Below are 21,514 nucleotides of genomic sequence, written 5' to 3'. Positions count from 1 at the left end.
GGAGAGTAAGGAGTGGGAGAAAGAGAGAGTAAGGAGTGGAGAAAGAGAGAGTAAGGAGTGGAGAAAGACAGAAAGAGAGAGTAAGGAGTGGAGAAAGAGAGAGTAAGGAGTGGAAAAGACAGAAAGAGAGAGTAAGGAGTGGAGAAAGACAGGAAAGAGAGAGTAAGGAGTGGAGAAAGACAGAAAGAGGAGTAAGTAAGTGAGAAAGACAGAAAGAGAGAGTAAGGAGTGGAGAAGACAGAAAGAGAGAGTAAGGAGTGGAGAAAGACAGAAAGAGGGAGAAGGAGTGGAGAAAGACAGAAAGAGAGAGTAAGGAGTGGAGAAAGACAGAAAGAGAGAGTAAGGAGTGGAGAAAGAGAGAGTAAGGAGTGGAGAAAGACAGAAAGAGAGAGTAGTAAAGTAAAAACAAAATCTCCTGGCCAGTACGGGTATCGACCCGCGACCTTCGCGTTATTAGCACGACGCTCTAACCAACTGAGCTAACCGGCCTTAGATAATGCTCATTCTACGGATAAAGGTGGAAATAACTACACCGTACTAAATAAGAGCGGAGAAAGAGAGAGTAAGGAGTGGAGAAAGAGAGAGTAAGGAGTGGAGAAGAGAGAGAGTAAGGAGTGTAGAAAGACAGAAAGAGAGAGTAAGGAGTGGAGAAAGAGAGAGTAAGGAGTGGAGAAAGAGAGAGTAAGGAGTGGAGAAAGACAGAAAGGGAGAGTAAGGAGAGGAGAAAGAGAGAGTAAGGAGTGAGAAAGAGAGAGTAAGGAGTGGAGAAAGACAGAAAGGAGAGTAAGGAGTGGAGAAAGAGAGAGTAAGGAGTGGAGAAAGACAGAAAGAGAGAGTAAGGAGGGAGAAGACAGAAAGAGAGAGTAAGGAGTGGAGAAAGACAGAAAGAGGGAGTAAGGAGTGGAGAAAGACAGAAAAGAGAGAGTAAGGAGTGGAGAAAGACAGAAAGAGAGAGTAAGGAGTGGAGAAAGAGAGAGTAAGGAGTGGAGAAAGACAGAAGAGAGAGTAGTAAAGTAAAAACAAATCTCCTGGCCAGTAGGGTATCGAACCGCGACCTTCGCTATTAGCACGACGCTCTAACCAACTGAGCTAACCGGCCTTAGATAATGCTCATTCTACGGATAAAGGTGGAAATAACTACAACCGATAAATAAGAGCGAGAAAGAGAGAGTAAGGAGGGAGAAAGGAGAGTAGGAGTGGAGAAAGAGAGAGTAAGGAGTGGAGAAAGACAGAAAGAGAGAGTAAGGAGTGGAGAAAGAGAGAGTAAGGAGTGGAGAAAGAGAGAGTAAGGAGTGGAGAAAGACAGAAAGGAGAGTAAGGAGTGGAGAAAGAGAGAGTAAGGAGGGAGAAAGAGAGAGTAAGAAAAGAAAAGAGTAAAGAGTGGAGAAAGACAGAAAGGGAGAGTAAGGAGTGGAGAAAGAGAGAGTAAGGAGTGGAGAAAGACAGAAAGAGAGAGTAAGGAGTGGAGAAAGACAGAAAGAGAGAGTAAGGAGGGAGAAAGACAGAAAGAGGGAGTAAGTAGTGGAGAAAGACAGAAAGAGAGAGTAAGGAGTGGAGAAAGACAGAAAGAGAGAGTAAGGAGGAGAAAGACAGAAAGAGAGAGTAGTAAAGTAAAACAAAATCTCCTGGCCAGTAGGGTATCGAACACGGACCTTCGCGTATTAGCACGACGCTCTAACAACTGAGCTAACCGGCCTTAGATAATGCTCATTCTACGGATAAAGGTGGAAATAACTACACCGTACTAAATAGAGCGGAGAAAGAGAGAGTAAGGAGGGAGAAAGACAGAAGAGAGAGTAAGGAGTGGAGAAAGACAGAAAGAGGGTAAGGAGTAGGAGGTGGAGAAAGACAGAAAGAGGGAGTAAGGAGTGGAGAAAGACAGAAAGCGAGAGTAAGGAGTGGAGAAAGACAGAAAGAGAGAGTAGGAGTGGAGAAAGAGAGAGAAAGAGTGGAGAAAGACAGAGAGAGAGAGTAAGGAGTGGAGAAAGAGAGAGTAAGGAGTGGAGAAAGACAGAAAGAGAGGTAAGGAGTGGAGAAAGACAGAAAGAGAGAGTAAGGAGTGGAGAAAGACAGAAAGAGAGAGTAAGGAGGAGAAAGACAGAAAGGGGGAGTAAGGAGTGGAGAAAGACAGAAAGAGAGAGTAAGGAGTGGAGAAAGACAGAAAGAGAGAGTAAGGAGTGGAGAAAGAGAGAGTAAGGAGTGGAGAAAGACAGAAAGAGAGAGTAGTAAAGTAAAAACAAAATCTCCTGGCCAGTACGGGTATCGAACCCGCGACCTTCGCGTTATTAGCACGACGCTCTAACCAACTGAGCTAACCGGCCTTAGATAATGCTCATTCTACGGATAAAGGTGGAAATAACTACACCGTACTAAATAAGAGCGGAGAAAAAGAGAGAGTAAGGAGTGTGAGAAAGAGAGGAGTAAGGAGTGGAGAAAGACAGGAAAAGGAGAGTAAGGAGAGGAGAAAGAGAGAGTAAGGAGTGGAGAACAGGAGAGAGTAAGGAGTGGAGAAAGACAGAAAGGAGAGAGTAAGGAGTGAGGAGAAAGAGAGAGTAAGGAGTGAGAGAAAGAGAGAGTTAAGGAGTGGAGAAAGACAGAAAGAGGGAGTAAGGAGTGGAGAAAGACGAGAGTAAGGAGTGGAGAAAGACAGAAAGAGAGAGTAAGGAGTGGAGGAAAGACAGGGAAAGAGAGAGTAAGGAGTGGAGAAAGACAGAAAGAGGAGTAAGTAGTGGAGAAAGACAGAAAGAGAGAGTAAGGAGTGGAGAAAGACAGAAAAGAGAGAGTAAGGAGTGGAGAAAGACAGAAAGAGGGAGTAAGGAGTGGAGAAAAGGACAGAAAGAGAGAGTAAGGAGTGTGAGAAAGACAGAAAGAGAGAGTAAGGAGTGGAGAAGAGAGAGAGTAAGGAGTGGAGAAAGACAGAAAGAGAGAGTAGTAAAGTAAAAACAAAATCTCCTGGCCAGTACGGGTATCGAACCCGCGACCTTCGCGTTATTAGCACGACGCTCTAACCAACTGAGCTAACCGGCCTTAGATAATGCTCATTCTACGGATAAAGGTGGAAATAACTACACCGTACTAAATAAGAGCGGAGAAAGAGAGAGTAAGGAGTGGAGAAAGAGAGAGTAAGGAGTGGAGAAAGAGAGAGAGTAAGGAGTGGTAGAAAGACAGAAAGAGAGAGTAAGGAGTGGAGAAAGAGAGAGTAAGGAGTGGAGAAAGAGAGAGTAAGGAGTGGAGAAAGACAGAAAGGGAGAGTAAGGAGAGGAGAAAGAGAGAGTAAGGAGTGGAGAAAGAGAGAGTAAGGAGTGGAGAAAGACAAAATGGAGAGTAAGGAGTGGAGAAAGAGAGAGTAAGGAGTGGAGAAAGAGAGAGTAAGGAGTGGAGAAAGACAGAAAGGGAGAGTAAGGAGTGGAGAAAGAGAGAGTAAGGAGTGGAGAAAGACAGAAAGAGAGAGTAAGGAGTGGAGAAAGACAGAAAGAGAGAGTAAGGAGTGGAGAGAAAGACAGAAAGAGGGAGTAAGTAGTGGAGAAAGACAGAAAGAGAGAGTAAGGAGTGGAGAAAGACAGAAAGAGAGAGTAAGGAGTGGAGAAAGACAGAAAGAGAGAGTAGTAAAGTAAAAACAAAATCTCCTGGCCAGTACGGGTATCGAACACGCGACCTTCGCGTTATTAGCACGACGCTCTAACCAACTGAGCTAACCGGCCTTAGATAATGCTCATTCTACGGATAAAGGTGGAAATAACTACACCGTACTAAATAAGAGCGGAGAAAGAGAGAGTAAGGAGTGGAGAAAGACAGAAAGAGAGAGTAAGGAGTGGAGAAAGACAGAAAGAGGGAGTAAGGAGTGGAGAAAGACAGAAAGAGGGAGTAAGGAGTGGAGAAAGACAGAAAGCGAGAGTAAGGAGTGGAGAAAGACAGAAAGAGAGAGTAAGGAGTGGAGAAAGAGAGAGAAAAGAGTGGAGAAAGACAGAGAGAGAGAGTAAGGAGTGGAGAAAGACAGAAAGAGAGAGTAAGGAGTGGAGAAAGACAGAAAGAGAGAGTAAGGAGTGGAGAAAGACAGAAAGAGAGAGTAAGGAGTGGAGAAAGACAGAAAGAGAGAGTAAGGAGTGGAGAAAGACAGAAAGAGAGAGTAAGGAGTGGAGAAAGACAGAAAGAGAGAGTAAGGAGTGGAGAAAGAGAGAGTAAGGAGTGGAGAAAGACAGAAAGAGAGAGTAAGGAGTGGAGAAAGACAGAAAGAGAGAGTAGTAAAGTAAAAACAAAATCTCCTGGCCAGTACGGGTATCGAACCCGCGACCTTCGCGTTATTAGCACGACGCTCTAACCAACTGAGCTAACCGGCCTTAGATAATGCTCATTCTACGGATAAAGGTGGAAATAACTACACCGTACTAAATAAGAGCGGAGAAAGAGAGAGTAAGGAGTGGAGAAAGACAGAAAGAGAGAGTAAGGAGTGGAGAAAGACAGAAAGAGGGAGTAAGGAGTGGAGAAAGACAGAAAGAGGGAGTAAGGAGTGGAGAAAGACAGAAAGGAGAGTAAGGAGTGGAGAAAGACAGAAAGAGAGAGTAAGGAGTGGAGAAAGAGAGAGAAAAGAGTGGAGAAAGACAGAGAGAGAGAGTAAGGAGTGGAGAAAGAGAGAGTAAGGAGTGGAGAAAGACAGAAAGAGAGAGTAAGGAGTGGAGAAAGACAGAAAGAGAGAGTAAGGAGTGGAGAAAGACAGAAAGAGAGAGTAAGGAGTGGAGAAAGACAGAAAGGGGAGTAAGGAGTGGAGAAAGACAGAAAGAGAGAGTAAGGAGTGGAGAAAGACAGAAAGAGAGAGTAAGGAGTGGAGAAAGAGAGAGTAAGGAGTGGAGAAAGACAGAAAGAGAGAGTAGTAAAGTAAAAACAAAATCTCCTGGCCAGTACGGGTATCGAACCCGCGACCTTCGCGTTATTAGCACGACGCTCTAACCAACTGAGCTAACCGGCCTTAGATAATGCTCATTCTACGGATAAAGGTGGAAATAACTACACCGTACTAAATAAGAGCGGAGAAAGAGAGAGTAAGGAGTGGAGAAAGAGAGAGTAAGGAGTGGAGAAAGAGAGAGAGTAAGGAGTGTAGAAAGACAGAAAGAGAGAGTAAGGAGTGGAGAAAGAGAGAGTAAGGAGTGGAGAAAGAGAGAGTAAGGAGTGGAGAAAGACAGAAAGGAGAGTAAGGAGAGGAGAAAGAGAGAGTAAGGAGTGGAGAAAGAGAGAGTAAGGAGTGGAGAAAGACAGAAAGGGAGAGTAAGGAGTGGAGAAAGAGAGAGTAAGGAGTGGAGAAAGAGAGAGTAAGGAGTGGAGAAAGACAGAAAGGGAGAGTAAGGAGTGGAGAAAGAGAGAGTAAGGAGTGGAGAAAGACAGAAAGAGAGAGTAAGGAGTGGAGAAAGACAGAAAGAGAGAGTAAGGAGTGGAGAAAGACAGAAAGAGGGAGTAAGTAGTGGAGAAAGACAGAAAGAGAGAGTAAGGAGTGGAGAAAGACAGAAAGAGAGAGTAAGGAGTGGAGAAAGACAGAAAGAGGGAGTAAGGAGTGGAGAAAGACAGAAAGAGAGAGTAAGGAGTGGAGAAAGACAGAAAGAGAGAGTAAGGAGTGGAGAAAGAGAGAGTAAGGAGTGGAGAAAGACAGAAAGAGAGAGTAGTAAAGTAAAAACAAAATCTCCTGGCCAGTACGGGTATCGAACCCGCGACCTTCGCGTTATTAGCACGACGCTCTAACCAACTGAGCTAACCGGCCTTAGATAATGCTCATTCTACGGATAAAGGTGGAAATAACTACACCGTACTAAATAAGAGCGGAGAAAGAGAGAGTAAGGAGTGGAGAAAGAGAGAGTAAGGAGTGGAGAAAGAGAGAGAGTAAGGAGTGTAGAAAGACAGAAAGAGAGAGTAAGGAGTGGAGAAAGAGAGAGTAAGGAGTGGAAAGAGAGAGTAAGGAGTGGAGAAAGACAGAAAGGGAGAGTAAGGAGAGGAGAAAGAGAGAGTAAGGAGTGGAGAAAGAGAGAGTAAGGAGTGGAGAAAGACAGAAAGGGAGAGTAAGGAGTGGAGAAAGAGAGAGTAAGGAGTGGAGAAAGAGAGAGTAAGGAGTGGAGAAAGACAGAAAGGGAGAGTAAGGAGTGGAGAAAGAGAGAGTAAGGAGTGGAGAAAGACAGAAAGAGAGAGTAAGGAGTGGAGAAAGACAGAAAGAGAGAGTAAGGAGTGGAGAAAGACAGAAAGAGGGAGTAAGTAGTGGAGAAAGACAGAAAGAGAGAGTAAGGAGTGGAGAAAGACAGAAAGAGAGAGTAAGGAGTGGAGAAAGACAGAAAGAGGGAGTAAGGAGTGGAGAAAGACAGAAAGAGAGAGTAAGGAGTGGAGAAAGACAGAAAGAGAGAGTAAGGAGTGGAGAAAGAGAGAGTAAGGAGTGGAGAAAGACAGAAAGAGAGAGTAGTAAAGTAAAAACAAAATCTCCTGGCCAGTACGGGTATCGAACCCGCGACCTTCGCGTTATTAGCACGACGCTCTAACCAACTGAGCTAACCGGCCTTAGATAATGCTCATTCTACGGATAAAGGTGGAAATAACTACACCGTACTAAATAAGAGCGGAGAAAGAGAGAGTAAGGAGTGGAGAAAGAGAGAGTAAGGAGTGGAGAAAGAGAGAGAGTAAGGAGTGTAGAAAGACAGAAAGAGAGAGTAAGGAGTGGAGAAAGAGAGAGTAAGGAGTGGAGAAAGAGAGAGTAAGGAGTGGAGAAAGACAGAAAGGGAGAGTAAGGAGAGGAGAAAGAGAGAGTAAGGAGTGGAGAAAGAGAGAGTAAGGAGTGGAGAAAGACAGAAAGGAGAGTAAGGAGTGGAGAAAGAGAGAGTAAGGAGTGGAGAAAGAGAGAGTAAGGAGTGGAGAAAGACAGAAAGGGAGAGTAAGGAGTGGAGAAAGAGAGAGTAAGGAGTGGAGAAAGACAGAAAGAGAGAGTAAGGAGTGGAGAAAGACAGAAAGAGAGAGTAAGGAGTGGAGAAAGACAGAAAGAGGGAGTAAGTAGTGGAGAAAGACAGAAAGAGAGAGTAAGGAGTGAGAAGAAAGAGAGAGTAAGGAGTGGAGAAAGACAGAAAGAGAGAGTAGTAAAGTAAAAACAAAATCTCCTGGCCAGTACGGGTATCGAACACGCGACCTTCGCGTTATTAGCACGACGCTCTAACCAACTGAGCTAACCGGCCTTAGATAATGCTCATTCTACGGATAAAGGTGGAAATAACTACACCGTACTAAATAAGAGCGGAGAAAGAGAGAGTAAGGAGTGGAGAAAGACAGAAAGAGAGAGTAAGGAGTGGAGAAAGACAGAAAGAGGAGTAAGGAGTGGAGAAAGACAGAAAGAGGGAGTAAGGAGTGGAGAAAGACAGAAAGAGAGAGTAAGGAGTGGAGAAAGACAGAAAGAGAGAGTAAGGAGTGGAGAAAGAGAGAGAAAAGAGTGGAGAAAGACAGAGAGAGAGAGTAAGGAGTGGAGAAAGACAGAAAGAGAGAGTAAGGAGTGGAGAAAGACAGAAAGAGAGAGTAAGGAGTGGAGAAAGACAGAAAAGAGAGAGTAAGGAGTGGAGAAAGACAGAAAGAGAGAGTAAGGAGTGGAGAAAGACAGAAAGAGAGAGTAAGGAGTGGAGAAAGACAGAAAGAGAGAGTAAGGAGGAGAAAAGAGAGAGAGTAAGGAGTGGAGAAAGACAGAAAGAGAGAGTAAGGAGTGGAGAAAGACAGAAAGAGAGAGTAGTAAAGTAAAAACAAAATCTCCTGGCCAGTACGGGTATCGAACACGCGACCTTCGCGTTATTAGCACGACGCTCTAACCAACTGAGCTAACCGGCCTTAGATAATGCTCATTCTACGGATAAAGGTGGAAATAACTACACCGTACTAAATAAGAGCGGAGAAAGAGAGAGTAAGGAGTGGAGAAAGACAGAAAGAGAGAGTAAGGAGTGGAGAAAGACAGAAAGAGGAGTAAGGAGTGGAGAAAGACAGAAAGAGGAGAGTAAGGAGTGGAGAAAGACAGAAAGCGAGAGTAAGGAGTGGAGAAAGACAGAAAGAGAGAGTAAGGAGTGGAGAAAGAGAGAGAAAAGAGTGGAGAAAGACAGAGAGAGAGAGTAAGGAGTGGAGAAAGAGAGAGTAAGGAGTGGAGAAAGACAGAAAGAGAGAGTAAGGAGTGGAGAAAGACAGAAAGAGAGAGTAAGGAGTGGAGAAAGACAGAAAGAGAGAGTAAGGAGTGGAGAAAGACAGAAAGGGGGAGTAAGGAGTGGAGAAAGACAGAAAGAGAGAGTAAGGAGTGGAGAAAGACAGAAAGAGAGAGTAAGGAGTGGAGAAAGAGAGAGTAAGGAGTGGAGAAAGACAGAAAGAGAGAGTAGTAAAGTAAAAACAAAATCTCCTGGCCAGTACGGGTATCGAACCCGCGACCTTCGCGTTATTAGCACGACGCTCTAACCAACTGAGCTAACCGGCCTTAGATAATGCTCATTCTACGGATAAAGGTGGAAATAACTACACCGTACTAAATAAGAGCGGAGAAAGAGAGAGTAAGGAGTGGAGAAAGAGAGAGTAAGGAGTGGAGAAAGAGAGAGAGTAAGGAGTGTAGAAAGACAGAAAGAGAGAGTAAGGAGTGGAGAAAGAGAGAGTAAGGAGTGGAGAAAGAGAGAGTAAGGAGTGGAGAAAGACAGAAAGGGAGAGTAAGGAGAGGAGAAAGAGAGAGTAAGGAGTGGAGAAAGAGAGAGTAAGGAGTGGAGAAAGACAGAAAGGGAGAGTAAGGAGTGGAGAAAGAGAGAGTAAGGAGTGGAGAAAGAGAGAGTAAGGAGTGGAGAAAGACAGAAAGGGAGAGTAAGGAGTGGAGAAAGAGAGAGTAAGGAGTGGAGAAAGACAGAAAGAGAGAGTAAGGAGTGGAGAAAGACAGAAAGAGAGAGTAAGGAGTGGAGAAAGACAGAAAGAGGAGTAAGTAGTGGAGAAAGACAGAAAGAGAGAGTAAGGAGTGGAGAAAGACAGAAAGAGAGAGTAAGGAGTGGAGAAAGACAGAAAGAGGGAGTAAGGAGTGGAGAAAGACAGAAAGAGAGAGTAAGGAGTGGAGAAAGACAGAAAGAGAGAGTAAGGAGTGGAGAAAGAGAGAGTAAGGAGTGGAGAAAGACAGAAAGAGAGAGTAAGGAGTGGAGAAAGACAGAAAGAGAGAGTAGTAAAGTAAAAACAAAATCTCCTGGCCAGTACGGGTATCGAACACGGCGACCTTCGCGTTATTAGCACGACGCTCTAACCAACTGAGCTAACCGGCCTTAGATAATGCTCATTCTACGGATAAAGGTGGAAATAACTACACCGTACTAAATAAGAGCGGAGAAAGAGAGAGTAAGGAGTGGAGAAAGACAGAAAGAGAGAGTAAGGAGTGGAGAAAGACAGAAAGAGGGAGTAAGGAGTGGAGAAAGACAGAAAGAGGGAGTAAGGAGTGGAGAAAGACAGAAAGCGAGAGTAAGGAGTGGAGAAAGACAGAAAGAGAGAGTAAGGAGTGGAGAAAGAGAGAGAAAAGAGTGGAGAAGACAGAGAGAGAGAGTAAGGAGTGGAGAAAGACAGAAAGGGGGAGTAAGGAGTGGAGAAAGACAGAAAGAGAGAGTAAGGAGTGGAGAAAGACAGAAAGAGAGAGTAAGGAGTGGAGAAGACAGAAAGAGAGAGTAAGAGTGGAGAAAGACAGAAAGGGGGAGTAAGGAGTGGAGAAAGACAGAAAGAGAGAGTAAGGAGTGGAGAAAGACAGAAAGAGAGAGTAAGGAGTGGAGAAAGAGAGAGTAAGGAGTGGAGAAAGACAGAAAGAGAGAGTAGTAAAGTAAAAACAAAATCTCCTGGCCAGTACGGGTATCGAACCCGCGACCTCGCGTTATTAGCACGACGCTCTAACCAACTGAGCTAACCGGCCTTAGATAATGCTCATTCTACGGATAAAGGTGGAAATAACTACACCGTACTAAATAAGAGCGGAGAAAGAGAGAGTAAGGAGTGGAGAAAGAGAGAGTAAGGAGTGGAGAAAGAGAGAGAGTAAGGAGTGTAGAAAGACAGAAAGAGAGAGTAAGGAGTGGAGAAAGAGAGAGTAAGGAGTGGAGAAAGAGAGAGTAAGGAGTGGAGAAAGACAGAAAGGAGAGTAAGGAGAGGAGAAAGAGAGAGTAAGGAGTGGAGAAAGAGAGAGTAAGGAGTGGAGAAAGACAGAAAGGGAGAGTAAGGAGTGGAGAAAGAGAGAGTAAGGAGTGGAGAAAGAGAGAGTAAGGAGTGGAGAAAGACAGAAAGGGAGAGTAAGGAGTGGAGAAAGAGAGAGTAAGGAGTGGAGAAAGACAGAAAGAGAGAGTAAGGAGTGGAGAAAGACAGAAAGAGAGAGTAAGGAGTGGAGAAAGACAGAAAGAGGGAGTAAGTAGTGGAGAAAGACAGAAAGAGAGAGTAAGGAGTGGAGAAAGACAGAAAGAGAGAGTAAGGAGTGGAGAAAGACAGAAAAAGGGAGTAAGGAGTGGAGAAAGACAGAAAGAGAGAGTAAGGAGTGGAGAAAGACAGAAAGAGAGAGTAAGGAGTGGAGAAAGAGAGAGTAAGGAGTGGAGAAAGACAGAAAGAGAGAGTAGTAAAGTAAAAACAAAATCTCCTGGCCAGTACGGGTATCGAACCCGCGACCTTCGCGTTATTAGCACGACGCTCTAACCAACTGAGCTAACCGGCCTTAGATAATGCTCATTCTACGGATAAAGGTGGAAATAACTACACCGTACTAAATAAGAGCGGAGAAAGAGAGAGTAAGGAGTGGAGAAAGACAGAAAGAGAGAGTAAGGAGTGGAGAAAGACAGAAAGAGGGAGTAAGGAGTGGAGAAAGACAGAAAGAGGGAGTAAGGAGTGGAGAAAGACAGAAAGCGAGAGTAAGGAGTGGAGAAAGACAGAAAGAGAGAGTAAGGAGTGGAGAAAGAGAGAGTAAGAGTGGAGAAAGACAGAGAGAAGAGTAAGGAGTGGAGAAAGAGAGAGTAAGGAGTGGAGAAAGACAGAAAGAGAGAGTAAGGAGTGGAGAAAGACAGAAAGAGAGAGTAAGGAGTGGAGAAAGACAGAAAGAGAGAGTAAGGAGTGGAGAAAGACAGAAAGGGGGAGTAAGGAGTGGAGAAAGACAGAAAGAGAGAGTAAGGAGTGGAGAAAGACAGAAAGAGAGAGTAAGGAGTGGAGAAAGAGAGAGTAAGGAGTGGAGAAAGACAGAAAGAGAGAGTAGTAAAGTAAAAACAAAATCTCCTGGCCAGTACGGGTATCGAACCCGCGACCTTCGCGTTATTAGCACGACGCTCTAACCAACTGAGCTAACGGCCTTAGATAATGCTCATTCTACGGATAAAGGTGGAAATAACTACACCGTACTAAATAAGAGCGGAGAAAGAGAGAGTAAGGAGTGGAGAAAGACAGAGTAAGGAGTGGAGAAAGAGAGAGAGTAAGGAGTAGAAAGACAGAAAGAGAGAGTAAGGAGTGGAGAAAGAGAGAGTAAGGAGTGGAGAAAGAGAGAGTAAGGAGTGGAGAAAGACAGAAAGAGAGAGTAGTAAAGTAAAAACAAAATCTCCTGGCCAGTACGGGTATCGAACCCGCGACCTTCGCGTTATTAGCACGACGCTCTAACCAACTGAGCTAAACCGGCCTTAGATAATGCTCATTCTACGGATAAAGGTTGGAAATAACTACACCGTACTAAATAAGAGCGGAGAAAGAGAGAGTAAGGAGTGGAGAAAGACAGAGTAAGGAGTGGAGAAAGAGAGAGAGTAAGGAGTGTAGAAAGACAGAAAGAGAGAGTAAGGAGTGGAGAAAGAGAGAGTAAGGAGTGGAGAAAGAGAGAGTAAGGAGTGGAGAAAGACAAGAAAGGGAGAGTAAGGAGAGGAGAAAGAGAGAGTAAGGAGTGGAGAAAAGAGAGAGTAAGGAGTGGAGAAAGACAGAAAGGGAGAGTAAGGAGTGGAGAAAGAGAGAGTAAGGAGTGGAGAAAGAGAGAGTAAGGAGTGGAGAGAAAGACAGAAAGGGAGAGTAAGGAGTGGAGAAAGAGAGAGTAAGGAGTGGAGAAAGACAGAAAGAGAGAGTAAGGAGTGGAGAAAGACAGAAAGAGAGAGTAAGGAGTGGAGAAAGACAGAAAGAGGGAGTAAGGAGTGGAGAAAGACAGAAAGAGAGAGTAAGGAGTGGAGAAAGACAGAAGAGAGAGTAAGGAGTGGAGAAAGACAGAAGAGACAGAGTAAGGAGTGGAGAAAGACAGAAAGAGAGAGTAAGGAGTGGAGAAAGACAGAAAGAGAGAGTAAGGAGTGGAGAAAGAGAGAGTAAGGAGTGGAGAAAAGACAGAAAGAGAGAGTAAGGAGTGGAGAAAGACAGAAAGAAGAGAGTAAGGAGTGGGAGAAAGAGAGAGTAAGAGATGGAGGAAAGACAGAAAGAGAGAGTAAGGAGTGGAGAAAGACAGAAAGAGAGAGTAGTAAAGTAAAAACAAAATCTCCTGCCAGTACGGTATCGAACCCGCGACCTTCGCGTTATTAGCACGACGCTCTAACCAACTGAGCTAACCGGCCTTAGATAATGCTCATTCTACGGATAAAGGTGGAAATAAACTACACCGTACTAAATAAGAGCGGAGAAAGAGAGAGTAAGGAGTGGAGAAAGAGAGAAAGAGAGAGAGTAAGGAGTGTAGAAAGACAGAAAGAGAGAGTAAGGAGTGGAGAAAGAGAGAAAGAGAGAGTAAGGAGTGGAGAAAGACAGAAAGGAGAGAGTAGGAGTGGAGAAAGACAGAAAAGAGAGAGTAAGGAGTGGAGAAAGAGAGAGTAAAGAGGTGGAGAAGACAGAAAGAGAGAGTAAGGAGTGGAGAAAGAGAGAGTAAGGAGTGGAGAAAGACAGAAAGAGAGAGTAAGGAGTGGAGAAAGACAGAAAAGAGAGAGTAAGGAGTGGAGAAAGACAGAAAGAGAGAGTAAGGAGTGGAGAAAGACAGAAAGGAGAGTAAGGAGTGGAGAAAGACAGAAGAGAAGTAAGGAGTGGAGAAAGACAGAAAGAGAGAGTAAGTAAGGAGTGGAGAAAGAGAGAGTAAGGAGTGGAGAAAGACAGAAAGAGAGAGTAGTAAAGTAAAAACAAAATCTCCTGGCCAGTACGGGTATCGAACCCGCGACCTTCGCGTTATTAGCACGACGCTCTAACCAACTGAGCTAACCGGCCTTAGATAATGCTCATTCTACGGATAAAGGTGGAAATAACTACCACCGTACTAAATAAGAGCGGAGAAAGAGAGAGTAAGGAGTGGAGAAAGAGAGAGTAAGGAGTGGAGAAAGAGAGAGAGTAAGGAGGTAGAAAGACAGAAAGAGAGGAGTAAGGAGTGGAGAAAGAGAGAGTAAGGAGTGGAGAAAGAGAGAGTAAGGAGTGGAGAAAGACAGAAAAGGAGAGTAAGGAGAGAGAAAGAGAAGAGGTAAGGAGTGGGAGAAGAAAGAGAGAGTAAGGAGTGGAGAAAGACAGAAAGGAGAGAGTTAAGGAGTGGAGAAAGAGAGAGTAAGGAGTGGAGAGAAAGAAGATAAGGAGTGGAGAGAAAGGACAGAAAAGGGAAGTAAGGAGTGGAGAAAGAGAGAGTAAGGAGTGGAGAAAGACAGAGAGGAGTAAGGAGTGGAGAAAGACAGAAAGAGAGAGTAAGGAGTGGAGAAAGACAGAAAGAGGGAGTAAGTAGTGGAGAAAGACAGAAAGAGAGAGTAAGGAGTGGAGAAAGACAGAAAGAGAGAGTAAGGAGTGGAGAAAGACAGAAAGAGGGAGTAAGGAGTGGAGAAAGACAGAAAGAGAGAGTAAGGAGTGGAGAAAGACAGAAAGAGAGAGTAAGGAGTGGAAAAGAGGAGAGTAAGGAGTGGAGAAAGACAGAAAGAGAGAGTAGTAAAGTAAAAACAAAATCTCCTGGCCAGTACGGGTATCGAACCCGCGACCTTCGCGTTATTAGCACGACGCTCTAACCAACTGAGCTAACCGGCCTTAGATAATGCTCATTCTACGGATAAAGTGGAAATAACTACACCGTACTAAATAAGAGCGGAGAAAGAGAGAGTAAGGAGTGGAGAAAGAGAGAGTAAGGAGAGAAAGAGAGAGAGTAAGGAGTGTAGAAAGACAGAAAGAGAGAGTAAGGAGTGGAGAAAGAGAGAGTAAGGAGTGGAGAAAGAGAGAGTAAGGAGTGGAGAAAGACAGAAAGGGAGAGTAAGGAGAGGAGAAAGAGAGAGTAAGGAGTGGAGAAAGAGAGAGTAAGGAGTGGAGAAAGACAGAAATGGAGAGTAAGGAGTGGAGAAAGAGAGAGTAAGGAGTGGAGAAAGAGAGAGAGTAAGGAGTGGAGAAAGACAGAAAGGGAGAGTAAGGAGTGGAGAAAGAGAGAGTAAGGAGTGGAGAAAGACAGAAAGAGAGAGAGTAAGGAGTGGAGAAAGACAGAAAGAGAGAGTAAGGAGTGGAGAAAGACAGAAAGAGGGAGTAAGTAGTGGAGAAAGACAGAAAGAGAGAGTAAGGAGTGGAGAAAGACAGAAAGAGAGAGTAAGGAGTGGAGAAAGACAGAAAGAGAGAGTAGTAAAGTAAAAACAAAATCTCCTGGGCCAGTACGGGTATCGAAACACGCGACCTTCGCGTTTTAGCACGACGCTCTAACCAACTGAGCTAACCGGCCTTAGATAATGCTCATTCTACGGATAAAGGTGGGAAATAACTACACCGTACTAAATAAGAGCGGAGAAAGAGAGAGTAAGGAGTGGAGAAAGACAGAAAGAGAGAGTAAGGGAGTGGAGAAAGACAGAAAGAGGGAGTAAGGAGTGGAGAAAGACAGAAAGAGGGAGTAAGGAGTGTGAGAAAGACAGAAAGCGAGAGTAAGGAGTGGAGAAAGACAGAAAGAGAGAGTAAGGAGTGGAGAAAGAGAGAGAAAAGAGTGGAGAAAGACAGAGAGAGAGAGTAAGGAGTGGAGAAAGAGAGAGTAAGGAGTGGAGAAAGACAGAAAGAGAGAGTAAGGAGTGGAGAAAGACAGAAAGAGAGAGTAAGGAGTGGAGAAGACAGAAAGAGAGAGTAAGGAGTGGAGAAAGACAGAAAGGGGAGTAAGGAGTGGAGAAAGACAGAAAGAGAGAGTAAGGAGTGGAGAAAGACAGAAAGAGAGAGTAAGGAGTGGAGAAAGAGAGAGTAAGGAGTGGAGAAAGACAGAAAGAGAGAGTAGTAAAGTAAAAACAAAATCTCCTGGCCAGTACGGGTATCGAACCCGCGACCTTCGCGTTATTAGCACGACGCTCTAACCAACTGAGCTAACCGGCCTTAGATAATGCTCATTCTACGGATAAAGGTGGAAATAACTACACCGTACTAAATAAGAGCGGAGAAAGAGAGAGTAAGGAGTGGAGAAAGAGAGAGTAAGGAGTGGAGAAAGAGAGAGAGTAAGGAGTGTAGAAAGACAGAAAGAGAGAGTAAGGAGTGGAGAAAGAGAGAGTAAGGAGTGGAGAAAGAGAGAGTAAGGAGTGGAGAAAGACAGAAAGGAGAGTAAGGAGAGGAGAAAGAGAGAGTAAGGAGTGGAGAAAGAGAGAGTAAGGAGTGGAGAAAGACAGAAAGGAGAGTAAGGAGTGGAGAAAGAGAGAGTAAGGAGTGGAGAAAGAGAGAGTAAGGAGTGGAGAAAGACAGAAAGGAGAGTAAGGAGTGGAGAAAGAGAGAGTAAGGAGTGGAGAAAGACAGAAAGAGAGAGTAAGGAGTGGAGAAAGACAGAAGAGAGAGTAAGGAGTGGAGAAAGACAGAAGAGGGAGTAAGGAGTGGAGAAAGACAGAAAGAGAGAGTAAGGAGTGGAGAAAGACAGAAAGAGAGAGTAAGGAGTGGAGAAAGACAGAAAGAGGGAGTAAGGAGTGGAGAAAGACAGAAAGAGAGAGTAAGGAGTGGAGAAAGACAGAAAGAGAGAGTAAGGAGTGGAGAAAGAGAGAGTAAGGAGTGGAGAAAGACAGAAAGAGAGAGTAGTAAAGTAAAAACAAAATCTCCTGGCCAGTACGGGTATCGAACCCGCGACCTTCGCGTTATTAGCACGACGCTCTAACCAACTGAGCTAACCGGCCTTAGATAATGCTCATTCTACGGATAAAGGTGGAAATAACTACACCGTACTAAATAAGAGCGGAGAAAGAGAGAGTAAGGAGTGGAGAAAGAGAGAGTAAGGAGTGGAGAAAGAGAGAGAGTAAGGAGTGTAGAAAGACAGAAAGAGAGAGTAAGGAGTGGAGAAAGAGAGAGTAAGGAGTGGAGAAAGAGAGAGTAAGGAGTGGAGAAAGACAGAAAGGAGAGTAAGGAGAGGAGAAAGAGAGAGTAAGGAGTGGAGAAAGAGAGAGTAAGGAGTGGAGAAAGACAGAAAGGAGAGTAAGGAGTGGAGAAAGAGAGAGTAAGGAGTGGAGAAAGAGAGAGTAAGGAGTGAGAAAGACAGAAAGGGAGAGTAAGGAGTGGAGAAAGAGAGAGTAAGGAGTGGAGAAAGACAGAAAGAGAGAGTAAGGAGTGGAGAAAGACAGAAAGAAAGAGAGAGTAAGGAGTGGAGAAAGACAGAAAGAGGGAGTAAGTAGTGGAGAAAGACAGAAAGAGAGAGTAAGGAGTGGAGAAAGACAGAAAGAGAGAGTAAGGAGTGGAGAAAGACAGAAAGAGAGAGTAGTAAAGTAAAAACAAAATCTCCTGGCCAGTACGGGTATCGAACACGCGACCTTCGCGTTATTAGCACGACGCTCTAACCAACTGAGCTAACCGGCCTTAGATAATGCTCATTCTACGGATAAAGGTGGAAATAACTACACCGTACTAAATAAGAGCGGAGAAAGAGAGAGTAAGGAGTGGAGAAAGACAGAAAGAGAGAGTAAGGAGTGGAGAAAGACAGAAAGAGGGAGTAAGGAGTGGAGAAAGACAGAAAGAGGGAGTAAGGAGTGGAGAAAGACAGAAAGCGAGAGTAAGGAGTGGAGAAAGACAGAAAGAGAGAGTAAGGAGTGGAGAAAGAGAGAGAAAGAGTGGAGAAAGACAGAGAGAGAGAGTAAGGAGTGGAGAAAGACAGAAAGAGAGAGTAAGGAGTGGAGAAAGACAGAAAGAGAGAGTAAGGAGTGGAGAAAGACAGAAAGAGAGAGTAAGGAGTGGAGAAAGACAGAAAGGGGGAGTAAGGAGTGGAGAAAGACAGAAAGAGAGAGTAAGGAGTGGAGAAAGACAGAAAGAGAGAGTAAGGAGTGGAGAAAGAGAGAGTAAGGAGTGGAGAAAGACAGAAAGAGAGAGTAGTAAAGTAAAAACAAAATCTCCTGGCCAGTACGGGTATCGAACCCGCGACCTTCGCGTTATTAGCACGACGCTCTAACCAACTGAGCTAACCGGCCTTAGATAATGCTCATTCTACGGATAAAGGTGGAAATAACTACACCGTACTAAATAAGAGCGGAGAAAGAGAGAGTAAGGAGTGGAGAAAGAGAGAGTAAGGAGTGGAGAAAGAGAGAGAGTAAGGAGTGTAGAAAGACAGAAAGAGAGAGTAAGGAGTGGAGAAAGAGAGAGTAAGGAGTGGAGAAAGAGAGAGTAAGGAGTGGAGAAAGACAGAAAGGGAGAGTAAGGAGAGGAGAAAGAGAGAGTAAGGAGTGGAGAAAGAGAGAGTAAGGAGTGGAGAAAGACAGAAAGGGAGAGTAAGGAGTGGAGAAAGAGAGAGTAAGGAGTGGAGAAAGAGAGAGTAAGGAGTGGAGAAAGACAGAAAGGGAGAGTAAGGAGTGGAGAAAGAGAGAGTAAGGAGTGGAGAAAGACAGAAAGAGAGAGTAAGGAGTGGAGAAAGACAGAAAGAGAGAGTAAGGAGTGGAGAAAGACAGAAAGAGGGAGTAAGGAGTGGAGAAAGACAGAAAGAGAGAGTAAGGAGTGGAGAAAGACAGAAAGAGAGAGTAAGGAGTGGAGAAAGACAGAAAGAGGGAGTAAGGAGTGGAGAAAGACAGAAAGAGAGAGTAAGGAGTGGAGAAAGACAGAAAGAGAGAGTAAGGAGTGGAGAAAGAGAGAGTAAGGAGTGGAGAAAGACAGAAAGAGAGAGTAGTAAAGTAAAAACAAAATCTCCTGGCCAGTACGGGTATCGAACCCGCGACCTTCGCGTTATTTAGCTGACGCACGCTCTAACCAACTGAGCTAACCGGCCTTAGATAATGCTCATTCTACGGATAAAGGTGGAAATAACTACAACCGTACTAAATAAGAGCGGAGAAAGAGAGAGTAAGGAGTGGAGAAAGACAGAAAGAGAGAGTAAGGAGTGGAGAAAGACAGAAAGAGGGAGTAAGGAGTGGAGAAAGACAGAAAGAGGGAGTAAGGAGTGGAGAAAGACAGAAAGCGAGAGTAAGGAGTGGAGAAAGACAGAAAGAGAGAGTAAGGAGTGGAGAAAGAGAGCGAAAAGAGTGGAGAAAGACAGAGAGAGAGAGGTAAGGAGTGGAGAAGAGAGAGTAAGGAGTGGAGAAAGACAGAAAGAGAGGAGTAAGGAGTGGAGAAAGACAGAAAGAGAGAGTAAGGAGTGGAGAAAGACAGAAAGAGAGAGTAAGGAGTGGAGAAAACAGAAAAGGGGAGTAAGGAAGTGGGGAAAGACAGAAAGAGAGAGTAAGGAGTGGAGAAGACAGAAAGAGAGAGTAAGGAGTGGAGAAATAGAGAGTAAGGAGTGGAGAAAGACAGAAAGAGAGAGTAGTAAGTAAAAACAAAATCTCCTGGCCGTACGGGTATCGAACCCGCGACCTTCGCGTTATTAGCACGACGCTCTAACCAACTGAGCTAACCGGCCTTAGATAATGCTCATTCTACGGATAAAGGTGGAAATAACTACACCGTACTAAATAAGAGCGGAGAAAGAGAGAGTAAGGAGTGGAGAAAGAGAGAGTAAGGAGTGGAGAAAGAGAGGAGTAAGGAGTGTAGAAAGACAGAAAGAGAGAGTAAGGAGTGGAGAAAGAGAGAGTAAGGAGTGGAGAAAGAGAGAGTAAGGAGTGGAGAAAGACAAAGAGAGAGTAGTAAAGTAAAAACAAAATCTCCTGGCCAGTACGGGTATCGAACCCGCGACCTTCGCGTTATTAGCACGACGCTCTAACCAACTGAGCTAACGGCCTTAGATAATGCTCATTCTACGGATAAAGGTGGAAATAACTACACCGTACTAAATAAGAGCGGAGAAAGAGAGAGTAAGGAGTGGAGAAAGAGAGAGTAAGGAGTGGAGAAAGAGAGAGAGTAAGGAGTGTAGAAAGACAGAAAGAGAGAGTAAGGAGTGGAGAAAGAGAGAGTAAGGAGTGGAGAAAGAGAGAGTAAGGAGTGGAGAAAGACAGAAAGGGAGAGTAAGGAGAGGAGAAAGAGAGAGTAAGGAGTGGAGAAAGAGAGAGTAAGGAGTGGAGAAAGACAGAAAGGGAGAGTAAGGAGTGGAGAAAGAGAGAGTAAGGAGTGGAGAAAGAGAGAGTAAGGAGTGGAGAAAGACAGAAAGGAGAGTAAGGAGTGGAGAAAGAGAGAGTAAGGAGTGGAGAAAGACAGAAAGAGAGAGTAAGGAGTGGAGAAAGACAGAAAGAGAGAGTAAGGAGTGGAGAAAGACAGAAAGAGGGAGTAAGGAGTGGAGAAAGACAGAAAGAGAGAGTAAGGAGTGGAGAAAGACAGAAAGAGAGAGTAAGGAGTGGAGAAAGACAGAAAGAGGGAGTAAGGAGTGGAGAAAGACAGAAAGAGAGAGTAAGGAGTGGAGAAAGACAGAAAGAGAGAGTAAGGAGTGGAGAAAGAGAGAGTAAGGAGTGGAGAAAGACAGAAAGAGAGAGTAGTAAAGTAAAAACAAAATCTCCTGGCCAGTACGGGTATCGAACCCGCGACCTTCGCGTTATTAGCACGACGCTCTAACCAACTGAGCTAACCGGCCTTAGATAATGCTCATTCTACGGATAAAGGTGGAAATAACTACACCGTACTAAATAAGAGCGGAGAAAGAGAGAGTAAGGAGTGGAGAAAGAGAGAGTAAGGAGTGGAGAAAGAGAGAGAGTAAGGAGTGTAGAAAGACAGAAAGAGAGAGTAAGGAGTGGAGAAAGAGAGAGTAAGGAGTGGAGAAAGAGAGAGTAAGGAGTGGAGAAAGACAGAAAGGGAGAGTAAGGAGAGGAGAAAGAGAGAGTAAGGAGTGGAGAAAGAGAGAGTAAGGAGTGGAGAAAGACAGAAAGGGAGAGTAAGGAGTGGAGAAAGAGAGAGTAAGGAGTGGAGAAAGAGAGAGTAAGGAGTGGAGAAAGACAGAAAGGGAGAGTAAGGAGTGGAGAAAGAGAGAGTAAGGAGTGGAGAAAGAGAGAGTAAGGAGTGGAGAAAGACAGAAAGGGAGAGTAAGGAGTGGAGAAAGAGAGAGTAAGGAGTGGAGAAAGACAGAAAGAGAGAGTAAGGAGTGGAGAAAGACAGAAAGAGAGAGTAAGGAGTGGAGAAAGACAGAAAGAGGGAGTAAGTAGTGGAGAAAGACAGAAAGAGAGAGTAAGGAGTGGAGAAAGACAGAAAGAGAGAGTAAGGAGTGGAGAAAGACAGAAAGAGAGAGTAGTAAAGTAAAAACAAAATCTCCTGGCCAGTACGGGTATCGAACACGCGACCTTCGCGTTATTAGCACGACGCTCTAACCAACTGAGCTAACCGGCCTTAGATAATGCTCATTCTACGGATAAAGGTGGAAATAACTACACCATACTAAATAAGAGCGGAGAAAGAGAGAGTAAGGAGTGGAGAAAGACAGAAAGAGAGAGTAAGGAGTGGAGAAAGACAGAAAGAGGGAGTAAGGAGTGGAGAAAGACAGAAAGAGGGAGTAAGGAGTGGAGAAAGACAGAAAGAGAGAGTAAGGAGTGGAGAAAGACAGAAAGAGAGAGTAAGGAGTGGAGAAAGAGAGAGTAAGGAGTGGAGAAAGACAGAAAGAGAGAGTAGTAAAGTAAACAAAATCTCCTGGCCAGTACGGGTATCGAACCGCGACCTTCGCGTTATTAGCACGACGCTCTAACCAACTGAGCTAACCGGCCTTAGATAATGCTCATTCTACGGATAAAGGTGGAAATAACTACACCGTACTAAATAAGAGCGGAGAAAGAGAGAGTAAGGAGTGGAGAAAGAGAGAGTAAGGAGTGGAGAAAGAGAGAGAGTAAGGAGTGTAGAAAGACAGAAAGAGAGAGTAAGGAGTGGAGAAAGAGAGAGTAAGGAGTGGAGAAAGAGAGAGTAAGGAGTGGAGAAAGACAGAAAGGGAGAGTAAGGAGAGGAGAAAGAGAGAGTAAGGAGTGGAGAAAGAGAGAGTAAGGAGTGGAGAAAGACAGAAAGGGAGAGTAAGGAGTGGAGAAAGAGAGAGTAAGGAGTGGAGAAAGAGAGAGTAAGGAGTGGAGAAAGACAGAAAGGGAGAGTAAGGAGTGGAGAAAGAGAGAGTAAGGAGTGGAGAAAGACAGAAAGAGAGAGTAGTAAAGTAAAAACTAAATCTCCTGGCCAGTACGGGTATCGAACCCGCGACCTTCGCGTTATTAGCACGACGCTCTAACCAACTGAGCTAACCTGCCTTAGATAATGCTCATTCTACGGATAAAGGTGGAAATAA

The 21,514-nt window shown here is 44.5% G+C and overlaps 29 non-coding genes across 29 annotated transcripts; all 29 read right to left on the bottom strand.

Annotated features, from left to right (window-relative positions):
* Positions 1–416: 416 nt before the first annotated feature.
* Positions 417–489, bottom strand: trnai-aau (transfer RNA isoleucine (anticodon AAU)). The gene has a single exon. It is a non-coding gene; the product is annotated as a tRNA-Ile (tRNA).
* A 1,758-nt stretch (positions 490–2,247) lies between these two features.
* On the bottom strand, positions 2,248–2,321 carry trnai-aau (transfer RNA isoleucine (anticodon AAU)). Its single transcript has one exon. It is a non-coding gene; the product is annotated as a tRNA-Ile (tRNA).
* A 632-nt stretch (positions 2,322–2,953) lies between these two features.
* Positions 2,954–3,027, bottom strand: trnai-aau (transfer RNA isoleucine (anticodon AAU)). The gene has a single exon. It is a non-coding gene; the product is annotated as a tRNA-Ile (tRNA).
* A 600-nt stretch (positions 3,028–3,627) lies between these two features.
* Positions 3,628–3,701, bottom strand: trnai-aau (transfer RNA isoleucine (anticodon AAU)). Its single transcript has one exon. It is a non-coding gene; the product is annotated as a tRNA-Ile (tRNA).
* Positions 3,702–4,263: 562 nt separating this feature from the next.
* On the bottom strand, positions 4,264–4,337 carry trnai-aau (transfer RNA isoleucine (anticodon AAU)). The gene has a single exon. It is a non-coding gene; the product is annotated as a tRNA-Ile (tRNA).
* A 552-nt stretch (positions 4,338–4,889) lies between these two features.
* Positions 4,890–4,963, bottom strand: trnai-aau (transfer RNA isoleucine (anticodon AAU)). The gene has a single exon. It is a non-coding gene; the product is annotated as a tRNA-Ile (tRNA).
* A 709-nt stretch (positions 4,964–5,672) lies between these two features.
* Positions 5,673–5,746, bottom strand: trnai-aau (transfer RNA isoleucine (anticodon AAU)). The gene has a single exon. It is a non-coding gene; the product is annotated as a tRNA-Ile (tRNA).
* A 708-nt stretch (positions 5,747–6,454) lies between these two features.
* trnai-aau (transfer RNA isoleucine (anticodon AAU)) lies at positions 6,455–6,528 on the bottom strand. Its single transcript has one exon. It is a non-coding gene; the product is annotated as a tRNA-Ile (tRNA).
* A 591-nt stretch (positions 6,529–7,119) lies between these two features.
* trnai-aau (transfer RNA isoleucine (anticodon AAU)) lies at positions 7,120–7,193 on the bottom strand. The gene has a single exon. It is a non-coding gene; the product is annotated as a tRNA-Ile (tRNA).
* A 563-nt stretch (positions 7,194–7,756) lies between these two features.
* On the bottom strand, positions 7,757–7,830 carry trnai-aau (transfer RNA isoleucine (anticodon AAU)). The gene has a single exon. It is a non-coding gene; the product is annotated as a tRNA-Ile (tRNA).
* Positions 7,831–8,384: 554 nt separating this feature from the next.
* trnai-aau (transfer RNA isoleucine (anticodon AAU)) lies at positions 8,385–8,458 on the bottom strand. Its single transcript has one exon. It is a non-coding gene; the product is annotated as a tRNA-Ile (tRNA).
* Positions 8,459–9,197: 739 nt separating this feature from the next.
* trnai-aau (transfer RNA isoleucine (anticodon AAU)) lies at positions 9,198–9,272 on the bottom strand. The gene has a single exon. It is a non-coding gene; the product is annotated as a tRNA-Ile (tRNA).
* Positions 9,273–9,831: 559 nt separating this feature from the next.
* Positions 9,832–9,904, bottom strand: trnai-aau (transfer RNA isoleucine (anticodon AAU)). Its single transcript has one exon. It is a non-coding gene; the product is annotated as a tRNA-Ile (tRNA).
* Positions 9,905–10,613: 709 nt separating this feature from the next.
* trnai-aau (transfer RNA isoleucine (anticodon AAU)) lies at positions 10,614–10,687 on the bottom strand. The gene has a single exon. It is a non-coding gene; the product is annotated as a tRNA-Ile (tRNA).
* Positions 10,688–11,239: 552 nt separating this feature from the next.
* Positions 11,240–11,312, bottom strand: trnai-aau (transfer RNA isoleucine (anticodon AAU)). Its single transcript has one exon. It is a non-coding gene; the product is annotated as a tRNA-Ile (tRNA).
* A 246-nt stretch (positions 11,313–11,558) lies between these two features.
* Positions 11,559–11,633, bottom strand: trnai-aau (transfer RNA isoleucine (anticodon AAU)). Its single transcript has one exon. It is a non-coding gene; the product is annotated as a tRNA-Ile (tRNA).
* Positions 11,634–12,463: 830 nt separating this feature from the next.
* trnai-aau (transfer RNA isoleucine (anticodon AAU)) lies at positions 12,464–12,536 on the bottom strand. Its single transcript has one exon. It is a non-coding gene; the product is annotated as a tRNA-Ile (tRNA).
* Positions 12,537–13,096: 560 nt separating this feature from the next.
* Positions 13,097–13,170, bottom strand: trnai-aau (transfer RNA isoleucine (anticodon AAU)). Its single transcript has one exon. It is a non-coding gene; the product is annotated as a tRNA-Ile (tRNA).
* A 718-nt stretch (positions 13,171–13,888) lies between these two features.
* Positions 13,889–13,962, bottom strand: trnai-aau (transfer RNA isoleucine (anticodon AAU)). Its single transcript has one exon. It is a non-coding gene; the product is annotated as a tRNA-Ile (tRNA).
* A 1,228-nt stretch (positions 13,963–15,190) lies between these two features.
* trnai-aau (transfer RNA isoleucine (anticodon AAU)) lies at positions 15,191–15,264 on the bottom strand. Its single transcript has one exon. It is a non-coding gene; the product is annotated as a tRNA-Ile (tRNA).
* Positions 15,265–15,969: 705 nt separating this feature from the next.
* Positions 15,970–16,043, bottom strand: trnai-aau (transfer RNA isoleucine (anticodon AAU)). Its single transcript has one exon. It is a non-coding gene; the product is annotated as a tRNA-Ile (tRNA).
* Positions 16,044–16,642: 599 nt separating this feature from the next.
* trnai-aau (transfer RNA isoleucine (anticodon AAU)) lies at positions 16,643–16,716 on the bottom strand. Its single transcript has one exon. It is a non-coding gene; the product is annotated as a tRNA-Ile (tRNA).
* Positions 16,717–17,247: 531 nt separating this feature from the next.
* On the bottom strand, positions 17,248–17,321 carry trnai-aau (transfer RNA isoleucine (anticodon AAU)). Its single transcript has one exon. It is a non-coding gene; the product is annotated as a tRNA-Ile (tRNA).
* A 1,342-nt stretch (positions 17,322–18,663) lies between these two features.
* trnai-aau (transfer RNA isoleucine (anticodon AAU)) lies at positions 18,664–18,736 on the bottom strand. Its single transcript has one exon. It is a non-coding gene; the product is annotated as a tRNA-Ile (tRNA).
* A 245-nt stretch (positions 18,737–18,981) lies between these two features.
* On the bottom strand, positions 18,982–19,054 carry trnai-aau (transfer RNA isoleucine (anticodon AAU)). Its single transcript has one exon. It is a non-coding gene; the product is annotated as a tRNA-Ile (tRNA).
* A 709-nt stretch (positions 19,055–19,763) lies between these two features.
* On the bottom strand, positions 19,764–19,837 carry trnai-aau (transfer RNA isoleucine (anticodon AAU)). The gene has a single exon. It is a non-coding gene; the product is annotated as a tRNA-Ile (tRNA).
* A 672-nt stretch (positions 19,838–20,509) lies between these two features.
* On the bottom strand, positions 20,510–20,583 carry trnai-aau (transfer RNA isoleucine (anticodon AAU)). Its single transcript has one exon. It is a non-coding gene; the product is annotated as a tRNA-Ile (tRNA).
* A 298-nt stretch (positions 20,584–20,881) lies between these two features.
* On the bottom strand, positions 20,882–20,954 carry trnai-aau (transfer RNA isoleucine (anticodon AAU)). The gene has a single exon. It is a non-coding gene; the product is annotated as a tRNA-Ile (tRNA).
* A 448-nt stretch (positions 20,955–21,402) lies between these two features.
* trnai-aau (transfer RNA isoleucine (anticodon AAU)) lies at positions 21,403–21,476 on the bottom strand. Its single transcript has one exon. It is a non-coding gene; the product is annotated as a tRNA-Ile (tRNA).
* Positions 21,477–21,514: the final 38 nt, after the last annotated feature.

The sequence above is a fragment of the Oncorhynchus kisutch genome, unplaced genomic scaffold (assembly GCF_002021735.2).
Source record: "Oncorhynchus kisutch isolate 150728-3 unplaced genomic scaffold, Okis_V2 scaffold2942, whole genome shotgun sequence".
NCBI lineage: Eukaryota > Metazoa > Chordata > Actinopteri > Salmoniformes > Salmonidae > Oncorhynchus > Oncorhynchus kisutch.
This window is presented reverse-complemented; position numbering and strand designations above follow the sequence as displayed.